Below are 15,303 nucleotides of genomic sequence, written 5' to 3' on the forward strand. Positions count from 1 at the left end.
AGTTAATTTCTGATTCAGCTATGCTGTGCAAATCAAGCCCTTCACATTGATTCACTCAATGAGGATTCAATTGAATTAACCATGGATTACAGCAGGGCCCACTCATACTGTTTTTTGTTTGGGGCTACTGTATCTGTTTTATTATTTTATGCCTATAATTTATTTAATAATTGTTTTATGGTTTACATATAAACACTAAGGAGAAACTTCCTAACAGTGAGAACAATTAACCAGTGGAATGGCTTGCCTTAAGAAGCTGTGGGTATTTCAACACTGGACGTTTTTAAGAAGAAACTGGACAATCACCTGTCTGAAATGGTATAGGGCAGGGGTCTGCAACCTTAAACACTCAAAGAGCCATTTGGACCCGTTTCACACAGAAAAGAAAACACAAAACCCATCCCATAACTGACTATTTCTTGAGTGGCCACAAAACTAGCATATGTAGTTGAATTAAACGTTCTGTTTTCTTCTGAAACTTTTCTTTTCTTGGATTTATCCATGGTTGGCCTACCGGGGGTTGAAAAGCTCAATAAATCACATGCTGGCGGGTGTCGCACATTGGCGGTTGTGACACATATTTTGAGTGACAGGGACCCGCAGCAGAGGGATGAAAGAGCCACATGCGGCTCCAGAGCCGCAGGTTGCTGACCCCTGGTATAGGGCCTCCAGTTTGAGCAGGGGGCTGGACTAGAAGACTTCCAAGATCCTTCCAGCTCTATTCTGATTGATTGATTAAACATGCACCAAATTGCTACTAACTGTAATATTTTTTAAATTTAATTATATAGGTAGTCCTCCATTTACGACCATTACTGAGCCCAAAATTTCTGTTGCTATGTTAAGTGAGTTTTGCCCTATTTTATGACCTTTCTTGCCGCAGTTGTTAAGTGGATCACTGTAGTAGTTAGTGAATCTGGCTTCCCCATTGATTTTGCTTGTCAGAAGGTGGCAAAAGGTGTTCACATGATGCCAATACACTGCAACCATCATAAATATGAGTCAGTTGCCACATGTCTGAACACATGACCATGGAGATGCTGCAACAGTCATGTGACATAAGTTACTCTTTTCAGTGCTGTTATAATTTTGAATGGTCACTAAACGAACTGTAGTAAGTCAAGAACTACCTGTACACAGAAATAAGATTATTTTGAAACTCAAAAAAAAGTGGTGTTATTAGCCATCAAACCTCAAAAATACACTTTTCCCAAAACGTTTCCACAATTTTGGCCACTACTATAGTTCACCCATTTCTCAATTTTTTTTCTACTTATTAGGGTGAATATGCTTCTATGGGGATGCTGAAAAAAACACTTTCAAGATCACCTCTTCGTTCTTCATTAAAGTAGTTTGATCTGTTGAAATCTGGGGGGGGGGGAAGCTGGTTTTTTAAAGATTTCACTCATTAGAATTAAAATGATTCCTAAAGGTGCAATGCCTTTTTCAGACTTGCACAGAAGTTGGGGAGAAAGTTTAGTCTCAACAAAGAAAATAAAGCGCAAAACCTTGAGATAGTGTTATAGTGATGAAAACATGCAGAATAGTGGTGAAAGATCCTCCTGGCCAGAGATTCCAAGAGGGATACACTGTAGACTATTTCAGTATCCTATTACCTATGTTTGCAAATATAAGTTCTCTCGTATACACCATTTTATAAGGATATGCATAAGACATGATCACATAAAATTGAGGTGATTCGCAGTTAAGATAGTTGTGCTTGGGCTGTTGTATCTGAAAACAGATGGAGGCCAGAGAACAGCAGCAAAGAATTGGAATTTTGCTTCCCTTTGCTGCCATCCACTGGATGTCCAGATTTCTGCAATCCTGAGGGACCATTTGTCTCAGATAGTTTCTGCAGCTGCCCATCCTATACAATCTGGCAGGGTCACATATTCCTGGTACATCAGGTAAAAATTGGCATCTGATGGAACCCAGGAAGTGGTATTGTCTGCTCTCTAGAATGATATCTCCCCAAATATTCTTATGGTCCCCATCCTGAACTTATTCAAATGACCCATTAAAACCTGTCTCATCCCCCAGGTTTTGTGCCAATATAGGTAGTCCTCAACTTACAACCACAATTGAGCCCAAAAATTTTGTTAAGTGAGACATTTGTTAAATGAGTTTTGCCCCAGTTTACGACCTTTCTTGCCACCGTTGTTAAGTGAATCACTGCAGCTGATAAGTTAGTAGCTTGGTTAAGTGAATCTGGCTTCCCCATTGACTTTGCTTGTCAGATCGCAAAAGGTGATCACATGACCTTGGGACACAGCAACGGTCATAAATATGAAGCAGTTGCCAAACATCTGAATTTTGATCACAGGAGTATGGGGATGCTGCAAAGGTTGTAACTGTGAAAAATGGTCATAAGTCACATTTTTCAGTGCTGTTGTAACTTTGAATGATCACTAAATGAACTGTTGTAAGTCGAGGACTATCTGTAATTGTTTTGTGAGAATTCTGTGTTATTTTTCTGGATGTCTGCATTTTGCATTGTTTGTATTTATATTGCTTTAAATGTATATTGTATATTACAAGAAGTATGATGGAGTCAGGCAACCTATAATTTGTAGTTCTGCCTGCCTATGACACATGTGCATATGGACACTTCGTTGTTCTGTGATAGGTTATAGTGGTATTGTATATTCAGCCCCTTTTTATCATGAATTAACACATGGAAACCAGGAGAGATTTCAAAGTGTTCAAGTCAGCTCATTGATAAATCTAATCTTCATGGATCATTCAAATCAGTACTGATTTGTCATATATATTATATAGTATTGATTGACTTAAGGTGCTAATCTGGGTTGCACATAACAATGGAATGGAAAATGTGACAATGGAAAATATGCCAACGGTGAAAAATATGCCAGGGTGCCATGCTTTGATATCTCACTTAAAAAAATATTCCATCCTCAAACATACCTAGTAAGGGCAAAGTTCATGATATATTATGATACTTTGAAAAGCTACTGTACTTTAATTTTCCCAAGTGACAATTTAAATTCTTTCATATCACTAATTGGCTCAGAATAATCCTGTCGTGCCTTAGACCCGGATCCTTAATCAGCGAAGAGACTTAAGATCAAGGTTTCATGTACCTAATTAATTCTCCATTAATTGTGAGTCATCTGAATAATTATTTTCAGGATTACTAGTCCATACTAGCAATTGTGGTGCTATATCTTTAAAAAAAAAAAAAAAGCAAAAGCTAAGGTATAATTGGTTCCTTTGAAATCATTGTAATGAACTTGCACATTACTGAGAAAGCCAGCCCTCAAAAGTCATTACCAAGTGTGGATATTTATATATATATGGTGGATTACGTGTGTGGTTGTCCTTTCTCTCAAAGTTGTCGTTCAAGAGCTAATGTCCTTTGGGCATAATGACTCTAAAATATTGCCCAGAGAACTGTGAATTGGGTATGTATTAATAGTTGCTTGGATTGCAAACAAATAGGAGCTCAAAATGAAATAGTATTCTGGTAGCAAGTGGGCCATAGTTATTAGTTTTGCTTGGTTGGTCTGCTTTTACTATGTTATTTAGCTTAGTTCAATTGCTCTAATCAGCCTGTGAGTTGCTTGCAGAAAAACGCTTTAGGAATAGGGGTTTCTGATAAACTGTGACCTGGTGGAAAATTGGGCTTGATGTGTTTTGACTTCACAAGATACTAATAGAATAAGAATGTTAAAAAAATTATTAACTTCTGCATGACATTCTTCTGAAATTTTCTCTTAAGTACGTTGATCCATGTTTCTTTATATTTAACAGCTCCTGCCTCTTGGCTCCTCAAAGTTAGATATTCTTTTTGGTAATGTGCTTCTGGTAATTCACTGGTTGGAGGTAATAATGTGTAGAATATAACAAAGCAAATTTTCTAAAGTTTAATCTGGTCTGTAATTGAGAAATTGGAAGATAACCTACGTCTTAATTATATGGAGAAATATGAGGCACAAATAAATCAAATCATGCAGCATCATTAGATGAGTGACTCCCCCATCCTTCTTTTTTGAAAAGTCCTCAATAGATCACAGTGCTTGACTGACTTTGTGGGGGTATAGAAAGGGAGCAGGGCAGTAGTGGGTTTCAATTTAGTTTGCTACAGGTTTGCTCGTGCAAGCGCTTGTGCTCGTGCATGCATGTGATGCTTCTGCGGATGCGCAAAAGCATCAGGATGGGTGGGCGGAGCCTCCTGCCACCGCCACTACCATTTCTCCAATCCGGGCGAACAGGTAGCAACCTACCACTGGAGCAGAGTTGGATTAGTGTTTTGAGTGGGGACAGAAAACATCAGAGCAGGTTGTGGAAAATATTCCAGAATAAAGCAAAATGCTTCTGTACTGAAGCCAGGAAACCTGTGGACATGTCTCCTCAGCAAAAGGAGCTGAGCCGGATCTGAAGAGTATTTTATTTTACTTAGAAAAAAAAAATAAGAGTGTAAAATTATTTAATTTTAACTGATCATTCTAATTGTATTAAATTATAATTACTTTTTTTCTATAACTGCAATATTTCCATTGAACATTTTGATATACTATGATTGTTGCATGATTAACTATTGAAGTTATAAATTAAATACTACATGTTTGTATGAGGAAAAGACAAAAAGTGCCTAATAATATTCTGAACAAAATGAACAACTGAATAGGCTGCCAATAGATAATATGAAATAATATGAAAATAGCTGACTTCAAGATACGTTTGGGGTTTTCTGTCTGGGGAATATTTATTAATTTATTCCAGTTTTGAGACCCTGGTGACTTACGAATAAAAGAAATAATACATGTAAAAGAGAACATGAGCAACCAAAAGAACAAAATTAAGCTGAAGTAAAACGTGATCCACAACTGTTCTATCCCAAGAGCTGAGAGAACCACAAAGTTTTTATTAATGTCCATAATGTTATAAAGTTGGGAGCCACACAAGTCTTGGGGAGAGGGTTGGGGAGGATACCATTCCAGAAGGCAGGTGTTACAACTGAGAAGGTGTACTTCCTGAATCCCCCCAAAAATGACCGTTTTCTGGGTATTAAAAAGCCTAGCATTGAATGAATGTTTGGTGGCGTAAAAAGCGGAGTGATTTGGAGGAGCATGAAAAATTGAGGGTGGATGGAGAATCATGAAGAGGTTATAGTTAACATAGAGTGAATTCTATGTGTTAATTTTCATTTAAGTGAATGCTGTTTTTCTTTCATGGAAGTGCTCCCTTTAGAATCCAAATCAATCTATATCCATTCTTACTGGACACCCTAAACCAGGGAAGGCAAACTGGCGGCCCATGGGCCGGATGCGGCACGCAGAAGTCCCGCACACCCCAGCTCTGTGAAGGGGAAAAATGTCACGATATGTCACGTGACAGCAATGTGATGTCACGAGTTTGACACCCGTGCCCTAAACCAAGAAAAATAACTTCCTTTCCATCTTGGTTACTTCAAAGTTGTATGGGAGCTTACTTTTAAATACACTATGTAATAGTATCCTATTTTCCCCCAACTTGGTGAGCGTTCCCAATGCAGCTGTACTAGATAAATACAGGTAGTCCTCGACTTACAACAGTTTGGTAAGTGACTGTTCGAAGTTAATGATGACACTGAAAAAAGTGACTTATGATCGTTTTTCACACTTTTGACCATTGCAGCGTTCCCATGGTCACATGATCAAAATCCAGATGTTTGGCAGCTGACTGATATTTGACATTGCAGTGTCCCAGGGTCAGGTGATCCCCTCTTTCAACCTTCTGACATAAGCCAAGGCAATGGGGAAGCCGGATTCATTTAACAACCGTGTTAATAACAACTGCAGTGATTCCCTAATCACGTGTGACAAGAAAGGTTGTAAAACGGGGCACATCTCCCTCAACAAATGTCTCGCTTAGTAACAGAAATGTTGGGCTCAATTGTGGTCATCAGTTGAGGACTACCCCTAGCATGTTTATTTGTTTATTGAGTCAGTGTTGGCTTCTCTGTTCCATTCCCTACAGTTTTCTTGGCAAGGTTTGATTCCTAGGGCTGAGAGAGAGAGAGAGGGACTGGCCCAAGGTTCACCAGGCTGACTCTGTGCCCTAAGGCTGGCCTGTTGCCTTAATCACTACACCAAACCGGATCTCCAAAAGCATTTTTTTTAAAAAAATAAAAGAGTTGAAATCCCAAACATTGCGAAGGCGCCAAGTTGTAGGAACCTCCCGCGCTCCTTGAACTCCGTGGCTGTCACTGTGGCGGAGTGGCCCTAGGAGGCGCTGTGTCGCCTTAGCCGGAGCCCCTCTGTCTCTTTTGGCTCATAGAGCTCTCAGAGGGAGGGGCCGAGTTGCTTCTCCTGGTCTGGGGAAATGGGGCGCGCGTGGCTGCCGGCGGGGCGTCTCTGATCGAGGTGAGTAGGTGGCAGCGAGTGGCTGCATTTCCATGAACGAATGAACGAAGCTGTAGCTGTTTTGCAGAAGAGAAGGGCGGCCGGGTGGGAGAATCAGTATTGCCGGCATAATGGGGAAGGACAGGGTTGTCTTTTAGGAGCGCGCAACTTGCGCGCATACTTGAAATGTACAATGAGTCAAAGAGAGGTTTGAATGCAAGGGACAGAGAAAGACCTCTAAAGGACGTGGGTGGGTTGCTAATATCATAAACATCCCCGTATTTACTCAATAATATAAGCGGGTGAGGTTTTCAAAACGCAATCACCCCCGGTGTTGTGGGACCCCTCTGGTTTGTATAACAGTGAGCACGATCGCATCGTTTTCTGTGTGGCTCAGTATCCCATTTCGGGGGTGGCTTGAAAGTCTTTATAAAGGAGGAGGCATTATTTTCGAGGGCGGGGAGAAGTTCTGTATTGCATGTTATTTTATTTTTTTCCCCCAGCGGCTTTTGAAGTTCCTTTATCTGTTCTTGGGGAAGATGATCAGGGTCACCTTTGGCACACAAGGCGCCTGTTTGTATGTCCTTCTAAAACAACGTAATTTGGGAGAATTACTCCTCCCCCTGCTGTGTTGTTCCCAATGGCTAATGTAATTATCTCCAAAAGGGATCAATGGCAAGAGGAACGATGTAAATTACTGATCTATTTGAAGAGAAGGTCAAGGCTTTTTTCTGACTTTTTTTTTTTCTTTCTTCCAAGCCACCCAGTTAGAAAAGGAAAGACGGTTGATCGGACTGGAGTTTGCCAGGCAGGACCTGTATAAGGGATATATTTATGGAGGAAGGGATGAAAGAAGCTTTCTCCAAATTAAATAAAACTGCGGGGCACTATGACCGGAGAAAATGTTTCCTGCTCTGTTGAAAATGACGTGTAAATTAACCCCTTTATTATGGGGCGTATCGTATGGCTCCATTCCACGCTCTTGACCAATATTCCTAGGCATCAAAACAGTTGGCAAGGGGATCCATCGCAGGTTTTGTAGTCAACTAGGAAGACATGGAGCACTCTGGGAAAGACATTTAGGATGTTTGTAGATGACGTTCTGCGACCCATTACAAATCTTGTACATCAGGATACAAGTCAGTGTTGCAATGCAATTTATTCCAGGGTAAAGATAGTCCCGATTGGACCCCAAATCTGTCTATCTCTTAGGAATCAAACTGACAGGTCTTATTTATAAGGCTCTTGTACATAGGGAATTGCTTTCTCATTCAACAGCTAAAACCTAAAGGAGGCAATTTCCGTTTGAATATCAAGTGCTAGGACAAGCAGACAATGATCATAACTTTCGGGCCCTGCTTTGCAAGTCTCCTAGAAGTATTTGATAATAACCCCTGTTGGATATAAAATGCAAAAGGGGATTAAAAAAGAAAAAAGATTTAACTGTATCCAGTGCATTCTTCTTAGCTATTTAGGACACATTTTTCCTGCAAAGGTAGACTTTTTCTGCAGTGCTGTAAGACTGACAGAGAAATAACCCAAAATGGAATGTTCGGATATGTGTTAAATTTTCACTTTGCAAAATGGTTTTGCGATAGGTATATTTCTATGTGGTTCTGCTAGCCAGGTACTCTGATGGAGTTATTATTTGGGGCTGTTCTAACAGGCAGAGTTGAAATATAATTACTGGTAGTTCCCTTACAATTATCCCTGAGCAATAATTTTATGAGGTAAGATGAAACATAGGAACCCAGGCAGGGAAAAAACCCGGATCATTGGACTATGTCCCCTCCCCCATTATAAGGACTATATCTCAAGTGAAATTTAAATTCTGGGACTGTGAGCAGGAGCTTCATTTCTCAATTGTCTCTTTTAAATAAGACAACATATTATTCACCACTATTGCAAACAAAATTTATAATTCTCAGAACAGCCCTGAAGATTTGACATTGCAAGTAGACGGAGATGTTATCAATAACAGTTGGATGTATCCAAGTTTAGTGAGTACCAAGAATTGCATACTATCTGCCTGGCTACTGTTCTGTGAAAATTCATATAGGCTGCTGGTTATGATAAGATTGCTGTTGGAACGTGTTGAAAACTAAGCATGGTGCAGAGGTTGGAATATTAGAATAGAGTTAAAAAGACCCAACTTCAAATCCCTGTTCCAGTATAAACCTCACTTTATGCCCTTAGGCCAGTCACTCAGCAAACCTGTTTGTCACTGGGCAAGGGGTTTAGGGGTTTTAGATTGTGGATTTTTTAAAAGTTGTAAGCCACCTGGAGTCACCATGTGTGAGCTGGGCAGCTTTATAAATTTGTTTAATAAATAAAATAAAACCTACCCCACAAAGGCAATTTTTGATTGGATAGCATTCTTAATAAATTGTGGGAAAGTTGTCGATACAATATACCTTGACTCCAAACATTTAACAAAACACTCCATGACATGCTAATTAGCAAGATAGTGAGTGAGATGAATGGCATGATTATCAATTGGATATATGGGGGTCTCAAAAATAGTACTCTAACCAGTATTTTCTGGTGGTACTAAATAGTACTCTAATCATTTCATTTTTTTTTCATTTTATTAAATTTGTATACCGCCCTACTCCCGAAGGACTCAGGGCGGTGAACAGCCATAAAATAAAACATATAGATACAAAATTTAAAATAGAGATAAAACTAATTAAATAAATTTGGCTGAGACATTTTAAAACCCCAATAAATTAAAACCAAATTTAAAATTCCATTTAAAAAGAGGAAAAGTTTAGGTCAGGCCAGCTTGATGGAATAAAAACGTCTTAAGCGTGCGACGGAAGGTACGCAGATCCGGAATCCTCCGTATCTCCGGGGGGAGCTCGTTCCAGATCATAGGTGCCCCCACAGAGAAGGCTCTCCCCCTAGGGGCCGCCAGTCGACATTGTTTGGCCGACGGCACCCGGAGGAGCCCCTCTCTATGGGAGCGTACTGGTCGGTGGGAGGCTATTGGTGGCAGCAGGCGGTCCCGTAAATAGCCAGGTCCTAAGCCATGGAGCGCTCTGAAGGTGATAACCAAGACCTTGAAGCGCACTCGGAAGACCACCGGGAGCCAGTGCAGCTCGCGCAGGAGAGGCATTACATGGGAGCGCCACGTCGCTCCCATCACCACCCGCGCGGCCGCACTCTGCGCCAGTTGGAGCCTCCGAGTGCTCCTCAAGGGGAGCCCCATGTAGAGAGCGTTACAATAGTCCAGACGGGAGGTGACGAGGGCATGAGTGACCGTGCGTAACGAGTCCCGATCCAGAAAGGGACGCAACTGGCGAATCAGGCGGACCTGATGAAAAATCCTCCCAGTGTTTTCTCATCAAATTCAAGTTCATAATCTTTTTTTGGGGTGGGTGAGTGGGATGTCTTTCTTTTTTTTTGCAATCCAGAGCCAATTGTTAAATAAATAAAATGGTGGCATGTATTAATTAATTATTTGGATGACGCCACAGAGAGCATGCTTTCGGTCTGGGGTGCTTTGCCCTGAGTAAAAGGTCAGACTCAGCAGCCTCTGGCCCTTTCCAGCCCTTTAATTCCATGAGCATACTAAGCCCAATCCAAACAAACTAGTTTGCACAATGTGTCAACAGGCAGAGCCAATATCTTTATGACAAGGTAATTTCACAAGGGAGCAGGCAGATTTTAAATCCAGCAATCCCAGCCTGTTTAGGGATCGATAGATTGCACTTAATATTTTATATGTTGCAGACGTACCAGCAATCCGTAATACTATATGTCTTAACATTTCCTACAGAAGGACCCTTGGCATGTTTTGCTCCGAACTTTACTTTTTTTCTTAAAGATTCAGCTGAACACTGAGCTTTTCCCAATTTGGTGCCCTCTATGTATATTGGGGACTGTAGTACTCCAAATAACTAGCCAGTATAGACTTTGGCTCTCTCTTGGGAGATACAAACAAAGGTGTATGGATAGCACCAAGGTCGGTATTTCGTCTCCTTCATGTAGCAGTTCAAACCAACTGGGTGTAAACGATTGGCTGGCTGGCTATGGCATCATGGTGCCATCTCGTCTTTTCACTTATTAAGGCAAGAGTTGAACAATTCAGTTGAATAAATGTATATTCTACCCTTGCATTTTTCTTCCAAAGTTGAAGCTGAATCTTATAAGATCTTGAGAAACCAGCAAAATCACTAGTCAATATTTTGAATTACTGCAGCACAAGGGGAGTCTAAATAAGAAGAAACTATATTGTTTCTATTGCACAAAGATGACACTTGTCCTGATACTCTTGGCACTAGGAAACACTGATTACAAAACACCTGTTTCCAGGTGCATTTTGTTTTGTTACCGTGATATTGTTTGTTTTAAGCCTTATAAACCACCAAGAGTTATAACTACCTAACCATCTGGAAAAACTTGTAAATGTTATAGTGTTCCACTTCCAGTGTTTTTTCAGTTAAGCAGCATTGCAAATGATCTCTTTCAATATTTGTTATAGCACCTCCCACCATGGCTTATCATTGACCGTGAAGGCACAGGATCCTGGGAATATCTGCAATTCAGCAGCATTTGGAGAATCACTGCCCACCTCCCATTTACTGTATGCAAACCTTTAGCACAGGGGTTACCAACCTTTTGAACCTTAGGGACCACTAAATTCATAATTTTAAATCCCGCGGACCACTAATATGAATTTTTAAAAAAGATAAATAGTATTTAGTGCAATATAAAAAATGCAAATAATTTTTCTGCGGACCACCAAACTTTTCTCGCGGACCATCAGTGGTCCACCAACCACCAGTTGGTGACAGCTGCTTTAGCACACCCTTCTCTAATTTGATGCCCTCTAGATCTTTTATACCAGCGGTCCCCAACCCCTGGTCCATGGACCAGCAGCGGTCTGCGGCATTCCAGAAACCGACCCTGCAAACAAGTGAAGCCCCATTTGCGGGATGCAGGCAGCACACAAAACCACACCCCCTCTAGTCCATGGTAAAACCTCTCTCCACGGAACCACTCCCTGGTGCCCAAAAGGTTGGGGGCCACTGTTTGAGATTATAATTGTTTGTCTCCACCTACAGAATCAGAAAAGCTGGTTAAGTAATTTGAGATTTATTTCAAACATAAAGAGGGCTTGTATAGAGACCACCACTGCTTTTATATAAGAATGGTTTGTATGTTGTGGTGTGCCATGCGGCTGGTTTTATCCGAGGAGTGAATAATACCTAATCAGTGTTTGCTGGTTCAGTTCACAAGTGGATTTGACAGTCTATCTTTTTAGTAAGTTTGCCAAACTTATTGTGGCCTATAAAGGTGAGATCTGGTTTTCTTTCCCAAGAAGAAATTATACTTTAACACGTAAGTGGGCGTGGTGGACAGCAGCATTTAATTTTTGAGTAGCCGAGAAAGCATTTTAAACCAGTTCTGCTCAAGTAGCATCTTCTAAAATATTACAAGCCATTCAGCAACGGTTATATTTTAATTTTAAAGGATTTTCCCCATCTTCTTTCCCTTGTTAGAAAGTAACTTTCTTTATTGGTACTATTGACAATATTGGTCTCTATAAACTAGACGTATAAAATTCCACCCATTACATATGCGTGTATAGGTTAGGGAGTGGAAAATATGACAGTTTTAATTTGTGCTGTGTTAGGAGCCCATTTAGGCAGACTTTTAAATTATTTTCAGTTTAGCCTACATGCTGCAGACTAGATTGAATAGAGCAAGTCCTCATTTAGTGAATACAGTTGGGAGTAGAAACTTGGTTATTAAGTGAAGTGGTTGCTAATTGAAACCATTAGTGTGCTTAAAATCTTACTACTTTTGCTTTACAGAACCATGAAGGTTGTATGTGGAAAGATTGGTTGTAAAGTTACTTTTTTTTTGTCACTGTCGTAACTGCAAGTGGTTGCTAAACAATATAGCCGTTAAATGAAGACTTTGTTTGGTATATAATTAAAACAGGAGAGAATGTAAATAGCTGATCATACTTACTTGTCTCAAAGGAATACATTCGATTATGAGCATAATGTTGTATTTGGCTAGATTTAGAAGGTATTGAGAGTTGATACTGGATAATCAAGCTTGCAAAGGTTGACAGTGATGGGTTTACATTTTACTGCTACAATGAATATTTTTGCCTTGAGTTGATTTATGTTTTTAATGTTCAGCAGATGTGTGTTTCGTATTATAGCTTGTTCCAGCAGATGTGTGATATTCATTCTTTGGAATGATCTGTATGTAAAGAGGGTGTCATATCTGCTCACTTCAATAACAAGTTCCGTTATAAGCATTCTAGTGACTGCTATCTAAAGTTTCTACCTTTAGTAAAAGGTAGAATTTAGAACTAGAAGGTAGAACTGATTAGTAAACTAATCAGTGGAACAACTTGCGTCCATAAGTTGTGAATTGCTCCAACACTGGAAGTTTTTAAGATGTGGGATAACCATTTGTCTGAAGTGGTGTAGGGTTTCCTGCCTAAGCAGGGGGTTGGACTAGAACAGGAGTCAGCAACCTGCGGCTCTGGAGCCGCATGTGGCTCTTTCATCCCTCTGCTGCAGCTCTCTGTCACCAGTCGGCACCACAATTTTGAGAGGAGCTTCCAGTTGGTGGGGGGGGAGAGAAGCAGGGCATGCCAGGAGGAGACACTATGGCAAGGGGTGGGTTTTCAGGTCAGCCCACAATTGATAGGGTTAGGACTGGTAGAGGAAAAAGGACGCCATGCTAGGAGGAGATTCTATGGTGGGGGAACCGGACTTCTGGTCAGCTCCAGAATTGAACGGGGGGCTTCCGGTTAGAACCTTTGTGGCTCTTTGAGTGTTTAAGGTTGCCGACCCCTGGACTAGAAGACCTCCAAGATCCCTTCCAATTCTGTTATTCTGTTCTATTCAAAAAAAACCTTTAAAACTTTTTAAAAGTTTAAGCCACTTAACTTCAAAATAAGTTAAATGGTTGAATTCAGTGGGAGTTATATTTGGATTGATAAGCATAGATCACATTCTATCTTACAGTGGTAACCCTTATAGCTTAGCACGGAAGTTGAGGAATTGAGTTGAGAATTGCTGAAAGCTGCCTTATCCTTATTCAATTTCTAATCACCTCTAACCGCCATACTAGATTGATATGATTGGTTAAACAAAGGCATATATAAAGAACTCATGTCAGGCCATTCATGATTCTGACCTTTTTTGAGAAGACAATTCAGATAAAATGTAATTGCCTCTGTTCCTATTAAAAAACAAAAACAAAGATCGGGGCCAGTTGTCTGATTTCCCGCTTGTATTTGCTTTTTGTTCTATAAGCAGGTATGCCGTTCCTTTCTTTTCTGTGATAGTATGGAAAATTGATATTTTTGGGGAAAAAACCCTATAGTTTTGTGATAGCATACAGACTTTTGATGCTTTCTACAGATCACTGGCTTCTGTGCCCAAGCTTCTTCAATTAATTTTGAATTACAGGAATGAAAATTACATCCATGGATAATTACTGTGAATCCGTCAATGAGGTTAGATAGATAATCAGTTGAAACAGCAAAAAAAAAAAACACTTTTAGGGTATCATTATCATTTGCAAGATGGTGCTTCTTGTGCATGTATAACCTTTGTATATATACAAGAACAATCCTGGGTATGCGACTTCACACCCTTTGCGGCCAGGACCAAAACCAAGAGTAACAAATTTAAAGAACAGTAATCTTTAGACAGCTTTATGGCCCATAATTTTCCACTCCTTTAATTGCACTCAACTTTATAGAGGGTTTTTAAAGGTAGCTAAAATTTGTACCAGCAAGAGGTGTAAAGTGGCACGTCTAACAGTGTGCCACTTGCTCATATGACACTGGGCAAGGAACGCCTTCTGAGCTCTTGCTTGTATTTCATTGACAGTGGGAGCTCAGGAAAGCTGGAATTATGGGTTACTTGATAAAATTGTCAACTTCAGGGGGAAATAAAAAGACCACACAGTAGCATTTTCAGGAAACAAGTGTAAAATAATTCCAGTTTTTTAAAAAAAATCAATACACTATTTTTGTATTGATCTGTGCTGCCATTACCGTTTGGGTCTTGTTTACCTTTCTGATTGGCCTAACTTATAAAAGGATAGTATAGAGTTGGAAAGAGATGCACCTAAGTGGTCAGAATTAGAAATTATGTGAGGAAAGGTTTCAAAGTTTTTACTTACAGTTTAATCCAGTGTTTCTCAACCTTGCCAACTTTAAGTTGTCTGGACTTCAACTTCTGGAATTCCCCAGCCAGAAGTTCACACATCTTAAAGTTGCCAATGTTGAAAAACACTGGTTTGATGAGACTAAATGTATTTACTGAATTTCTAGGGCATCCCAATCTGTCACTACTGTGGACAACTTCTGTGATACACCAAGAATGTATTTATACTATTGTACTGATTTTGCTCCTCCAATAATGCCAAGAATTTTATATTTACACCCTTTCCCTTATCCCTATGACAAAGTCCCCCTTTTAAAAAAAATTGTCTCCTAAAAACAACATTTAATTTGATTTAATTTGACAGCCAGAAAGGGAACTGGGAATAGTGACTCAAGTCTACCTAAATCAAACTAAGCATCCTTAAACTAAGGAATGTTATGGTGACAATTACCTTTCCATAAGATGACAATAAAAATTAAAACAATAATATGTTAAATAATTATTGTGTTGTCCCTCAGGTCAAATTAATAAATATTTTGCTAACATTAGACCTTCCTAAGCAGTTGCTTGAATCTGCCCCATAGTACCATAAGTCTTGCCAACCTGCGGTTTGGACTGACCTTAAACAAAACTTGAAGAGTATCAATTAGTCCACTATCTCACTCTACAGAGTAATATTGCAAACTGATGTTGGAAAAAAAATCCAGTCTGGTTCCAAGCTGGGAAAAAGACACTGAAAATAAAATGGAGGCAGGCCGCATGGAAAGGAGTCTCTGTTTATTTGGATGCCAGAAACTTTAGTGACA

At 39.9% G+C, this 15,303-nt stretch overlaps 1 protein-coding gene across 1 annotated transcript in view; it reads left to right on the top strand.

Moving 5' to 3' along the window:
- The first annotated feature begins 6,303 nt into the window (after positions 1-6,303).
- The window catches only part of SLC11A2 (solute carrier family 11 member 2), a 64,328-nt gene continuing 55,328 nt past the window's right edge, over positions 6,304-15,303 (top strand). Inside the window, exon 1 of the mRNA XM_070934919.1 lies at positions 6,304-6,368. The gene's annotated coding sequence lies outside the window, so the exon portion shown is untranslated. The remainder of the gene's footprint in view (positions 6,369-15,303) is intronic.

Source organism: Pituophis catenifer, unplaced genomic scaffold (genome assembly GCF_029215685.1).
Source record: "Pituophis catenifer annectens isolate HBS135680 unplaced genomic scaffold, rPitCat1.0.hap2 SCAF_2, whole genome shotgun sequence".
In the NCBI taxonomy this organism is placed as follows: domain Eukaryota; kingdom Metazoa; phylum Chordata; class Lepidosauria; order Squamata; family Colubridae; genus Pituophis; species Pituophis catenifer.